Source organism: Ursus maritimus, unplaced genomic scaffold (assembly GCF_017311325.1).
Source record: "Ursus maritimus isolate PB19 unplaced genomic scaffold, ASM1731132v1 scaffold_27, whole genome shotgun sequence".
NCBI lineage: Eukaryota > Metazoa > Chordata > Mammalia > Carnivora > Ursidae > Ursus > Ursus maritimus.
Window position 1 is genome coordinate 36,982,568 of NW_024425230.1, and position 6,000 is coordinate 36,988,567.

A 6,000-nucleotide genomic window follows, 5' to 3' on the forward strand; every position below is an offset into this window, starting at 1 on the left:
GGGGACGCTCCCGAAGCCATATGCTGCAGAATTCTGGGAGGCCACCACCTCCTTTCCCTGGCTCCCTAGTCTTCTTTCGTCCTAGCTGGGTATCGGCCTCGTTGGCCGGGGAACATGGAAGTTGTCTTTATTTATCTTGACCTTTTCGTGTAAGTAATTTTTATAGTTCCATTAACTAGTAAGACCATTTCAAAACCGCCAGGCAAAATATATTACCATGAACGCCTCAGGGACTTACGGGTCGTCTTGGGTGGAATGCTAATAGGAGTGCGAATTGATTCCGAGGGCTCGCCACGCACGAGGGACGGCAGATGCGGTGCCTTGGTCAGGGGAGGGCCAGGGTTGTCTCGGCGGTTTGTTTGCGAAGGAGACCCCAAGTCTGACCTCGACCCCTTTGCTTGGTGCCAAGATGCCTGTGCTGGGTCTTGGGCCGCTTATCGGGGCTCATCCCCGGCCCAGGACCGATGCCCCAGCCTCCCATCGGTATCTCAGAGCACATCCGTCCCACGGCATGCTCCGTGTCTGCGTCTATGGAATGGATGCTTCTCAAACTTGGTACCAATCACTAAGCCAAGAAGCCCATCGCTGCTGCGGTAGAACCCTACACCCCCAGAGCTGGAAGGAACACTTGGATCATGTCCTTCCACCCCTTCATGTCACCGACAGAGAAACCGAGACCCAGGGGAGGGAGCGGACTTGGCAAATCCGTGACAGATCCGGTGCTGGAACTTCCTTATCTCAGCTGGGGGTCCAGGTGGTGGTGGGGAATGTGGGGAAGAGCCTGTTAGCATCACGAAGGTGTGGGCTCGAGCCGGCTCGGCCGCTGGGTCAGTGAGGGCCCTGGCAAGAAACCAATGGCACATTCACTGGGGAGAGGTTGATAGAATGAGTACAGTCATCCTCCACTTATCGAAAGTTCGTGTTACACCGTTTTGCTTTTACGAGAGATTTTTACATCAGTACCTGTTTTTGCTAACGGAAAGACAGCCGAAGAGGACTTTTACTTTTTGAAAAAAGGTGAAAGTGAAAATTGTGCTCGGTGTTTGTGTTGCAGCACTGGTTGTGAGGTCGGGGTGCAGCCCGAGGAGCCCGAGCGGCCCCGAGCTCCTTCCCCGGGAACTGCATTTAGCTGCTCAGCGGTGCCTGCATAGCGTCGAATTGCGTCTGAGCACCTGTGCTTTCATCTCAATTTCATTTTGTGCATCTGTTAGCAGGGGTGGCCTAAGGTATCAGAAACGCCTAAGAGGTGATTTTTTGGGTCCAAGTTTTTTCATAGAAACTAATGGTAATTGTTTTTTTGCTTTATGCCATCGTGGCTTACAAAAGGTTTCATAGGCGCGCTCTACTTTCCGATGGGGGGAGGGATCTGTATTTATAAAGGCATGGGCGGGGATAGGAAGCCATTTAGGGCATTTACAGTGCAATTAGAGCGAGCAACCAAGGAGGGCCACTCCAGGCTGTGGCTGGAAGAAGTCCCCCCACCCCACCCCCGACCCGCCCCCCGACACGTTGAGCTGTAGGGGAGAAGACCGCCACTACTGCCAACCCCTTGCCCTCCCATCTCCTGCTGGTGTTTCCCATTGGCCAACCCCGTCCAGAAGCCAGAGGGCAAGGAAGCCCATTAATGCAGTGCACAGAGGTCTGCTTCTCGGGGCACAGAAGGGCAGAGAGGGATCTGCGGGGGCAGATGGCGACTCTGTATTCTTGGGGGGGGGGATTGGTTCTTAGTCTGTTTATAGAGAAAGCTCAAATACCCTGTCTATCTGTGTAGGTACTGTATGTATATCTGTGGTATCAAAATTTCATGGGAGGCAGTGATTAAGGGAAAAGATGTCTGAAGTGGCTCCCGGAGGGGAGGGCTTGATCGCGAAAACAAGGTTGAGAGATACCCATCTCGCACAGTGGCTCTGGGAGTTTGCACAAGTTATTTAGGCCTTCCTGTGGTTGATTCCCGACTGTAAATGGAGCAGTAATTACGCCTGCCTCAAGGATGAAAGGGGGCGGCGGGAATTCAGTGCCGGCAGAGAAGGGACTCCTCACTCGGCTTTTTCTCCCCACCGTGATGAGGGTTTGCCTGAGCAAGACTAAATCTGAGCGGTCACTAAATCCCCCATGGTCCTTGTCCCCAGCCCCAGGAGGACAGAGAGACTGAAAGTGCCAGCTGAGCGTTTGTGGCGGCCGAAGGTTACGCGTCCCAGCTTGATGACCCCTTGCTGCTTTGAGTAGACTTAGAGCACCGCTTTAGAAAAGAGGCTGGGCATCGACGGGTGTTTCCTCAGCACACCTGCGGCTTTGTTTTACCATCGGACCATACCTGGCAGTGAGTAAATGATAGAAGAATAGAAGGGGAGAAGGGACCTTGAAAGTCCCATGGTCTGATTTCCCACCAGACCAGGAACCCTCTAGAATGGAAGGGCCCCCTCCCCTCATGAGATATCAGAGTGTAAATATTTTAGGTTTTGCCGGCCATCCATCCTTGTGGCCACGGCTCCACTCTGTCCTCCTAGTGCGAAATCAGCCCTGGTGACGTGTACGTGAATGGGCGTGGCTCTGCTCCAACTGACCTTTATTCACAGAAATAGGCCGCTGGTGGGATTTGGCCCGAGAGCCAGCTTGCCTGTCGACCCCTGTGCTCTGCGTGAGTGTTCCCAGCAATGGGTTGCTCCCTTCCTATGGAAACAGCCCTCTGAACTGCTGAACCCATTCAGGTGTTAGCTAGTCTTGCCTTGGGCTAGGCTGCCATCTGCGCCCTAGGATGGAAGGGCTCCCCCTTGAGCAGCATTTCAGCCTGTCCAGCTGATTGTGACCTGCCTCCCGCCCAGTACTTCCTTCTCCAGGCTAGACAGCACCCCCGCAAGTCCCAGCCTCCACGTGACCCTCACAGGTCCCATGTCCACACTCTCTACATCCTGATCCTTTTCTCCTGGCTTGTTAATGTCCCTTGGAAAGGACAGACACTCAGAAGAGTCACTGCCAGCCACACGTGGACTATCTGTAAGGTGTGGCTCATGGGGAGATCCAGGGATATTTAAGACGCTAGATGTAGTCTCAAGGAGCTCGCAGTCTAGCTGGGGAGACCACATGAACCCAAGCTAGAGGGGGAAGTGGCAGGAGACCATGCGTGCTGTGTACCACCAACTGGGCCACCCCCCCATACATACAGCGTGTCGTGGGGTTCAGTGGAAGGAGAGGCCTCTGGCCCAGTCGAGGGGCCTCGTGTACCTAAGGGGGTTCTGGTGGGAATATATTTTACCTCCATAGATGTGCGCACTGGGTGGCTGAAGCCTTTCTCGCTTCTTGCTGCAGCTGGGTGATGGAGCCTGCACCTGGCCGTGGTGACTCAGGTGACCCAGGACCAGGGAGCCTAGTGGAAGCGTTTTGAGCTTCTAGCTGCTGCAAGTTGACACAGTGGGGCCAGAGTGGCCCCAGAAGCATCAAGGGTGTCAGCAGTAGACGGAGCTTTAAGGGTGCTGTGTTGCAGGGCCCTCGTTTTCTAGACCAGAGACAGGAAGCCACCTGCCTCGAGTCCAAGGACACCCTACTAACAATAGCAAGACTCACACGGTACTTACGAGACCCCAGGCACTGCTCTGGGTGCTTTGTCAACTCCACTAATCCTCACACAGAGCCCGAGGCCTGTCCTGTCACTGCCCCCACTGAACAGATGGGGACTGACACGAAGATGGTGTGAGCTTGCCCGAGGTCTAGGGCTACTAAGTGGCATCCCTGCGTCCAGACCCGGCTTTCTGGTGTAGTCTTTGCCGTGCTGCTTCTCACTAAAGATGCCTCCGGCACCCGGATGTTGGAAGCAGGACTGAGAGAGGAGGGTAGGTGGTGGGAAGCTGAGAGAGCAAAGGTTCGAATTTCTCAGTGGGGCTGGGAGAGGGGAGGTGGCTGGTTCTCAGTCACACCGCACGCAATGTCAGGGCCAGCCTCTGATTCCCTGTCCCCAACAGCAGATGGGGGGACAGCAGTGGGAAGAGGGACTCAACAAAATGCCTCTGTTGAGAGTTACAGGAGCCGGAGAAGAGGGAGGCCAGGGAGCCCCTCCTGGGAGTCGGCTGGCTTGGGGGGCCGGGGTCAGAAAGAACTTAGAGGACCTGTACACTCTAGGAGGGGCTGCTCTGTACACCCCAGCCCTCTGTAGGGGGACTGCCCACCACTGGGCTAGTGCAGGGTCTGGGGTAGGAGTCAGGAATCCCAGCCCCAGGGAGGGGTGTGGGTCTCCCCTCCATTCCTCCTCGGGAGACTGTCCTCACAGCACCCGTGTCATGTCCCCTCCCCACCAGGTACATAAACACACGGTGGCCCAGTTGCCAAATCTGGCCACCTAGGCCTCGGATATTTGCTATCAATATTTCATGCTTCAAACAACACTGTCTAAACAACACCTATGAAATATGAACAGATTGAGGTTTTGACAAGCAAATAGCCCAGGCATAATCCCAGGGTGATGAGGTGGGGAGGGGGATAATGAGGTCTGGAGGGACGACAGGGACAGCAACAGCATCCCTGGAGCCAGGCCCAGGGTTTGTGGGATGGCTCGTCTCTGCACATCGGGTCACTGGCAGCCAGCGTGCCGGATACAGGGCTGAGCTTGGGGGAGGTGCTCGATAGATTGTCCTAGGGGACCCTGGGGTCTGGGGCAGAGACCAAGGGAAAAGGTGGTGTGCAGCTTGCCCAGAGCACCCAAAGGCCCTGCCCTTCTAGCTGGAGAGAGGGTGTAGGAGATAGACCCGTGGTCAGGTCTCCAGGGAGAGGTGAGGGTTGGCAGGGGACTTCATGCTTCTTCCCTTCTCCTCTGAGCTGCTCTGAGCCCCCTGCTCAGCCCCCCTGGAGGGCGCTCAGTGCGTTGAAGCAGCTGCTCTGGCTTTTGCCTTCGGCTCTCATCCTCCTGTCACCCCGCTGTCAGCCACAGTCCCCTGCGCTGTCCCTCTGGGCTGGCTTCCCCGGCCCCTGAGCCGGGGCAGGGAAGGCCTCTAGCTGGCTGAGAGCGGAAGGTCCGTGGTCTCGGGTACCTCTCCCCTCCCTTTTCCTTCAGGAGGCTCATCCCCTAGCTCTTTCCNCTGTCCACGAGGTCCCAACACTCGGGCCTCAGTTTCTCCGTGCATAAAATGAAGGGATGGACATGATTTTCTCTGAGGTCCCTTCCAGCCCTGATAGTTGGCAGGCTCTTTGTTCACTGTCTGCCCTCACCGCCCCCCAGCAGAGCCCCCAGGAATCAAGGTGTGGCTCTGTGCCGTCAGAAGGCAGCGGAGGTCTCTTGAGCTAATCTGACAAGCTGATGAGAGGGACCCAGTAGGGGACCGTGCAGGACCTCAGCCTATGGGGGTGCAGATGGGGGAAGGAAGCAGCCGAGGCCAGGGCTTGGAGCTGGCTGGGCTGAGGAGCTGGCCTCTGGTGGGGAGTCTGGGGATGGACATCTGGTATCCGGTGTGTTCCGGGCATACTGACCCATTTCAGTTTGTTTGGAACGTCCAGCGGAGCAGGGAGAGCCGGGAAAGCAAGAGTGGTCAGACGAGGTCTTGCCAGCAGCTGGGTAAGCAGTTCGCTGTGGCTGTAAGTGGAGCTGGTCACTGGGGCCAGTGAGAACTGGGTTAGTTGGTGGGTCCCCCCATTCCCTGGAACTCTGGGACTGTGGAAAACTTCACAGACCAGAACCTTCCCTGAGAGCCTCCTGTACAGAAGGACATGGGTGCTGGGGCCCTCCCCCGATATACCGCAGCGAGGCTGGTAGAGGGCAGGCTGACTGTGGACCACTGACCAGTGGGGCATCTGAAATGGCTCTTCGGGGTGCCTTTGCACGAGGGCTTGGGCAAAACCAAGGCAACAGTATCAGCGTCACACCAACCATGACGTGGGCTCTGTTGTCTCACCTGACCATGGCCCCTCAGTGGGCATTCAGGTCAGGCAGTGGGCATGGCAGAGGAGTGGGTGTTTGGAGGTCAGTGGTTGCCCCTCAGGACTCACCACTGGGGGCCGCCTGCCCCCCCCCCCCCC

The 6,000-nt window shown here is 56.6% G+C and overlaps 1 protein-coding gene across 2 annotated transcripts in view; it reads left to right on the forward strand.

Moving 5' to 3' along the window:
- MEGF11 (multiple EGF like domains 11) overlaps window positions 1-6,000 on the forward strand; it is a 226,450-nt gene that overhangs the window by 40,913 nt on the left and 179,537 nt on the right. The window lies entirely within an intron of this gene.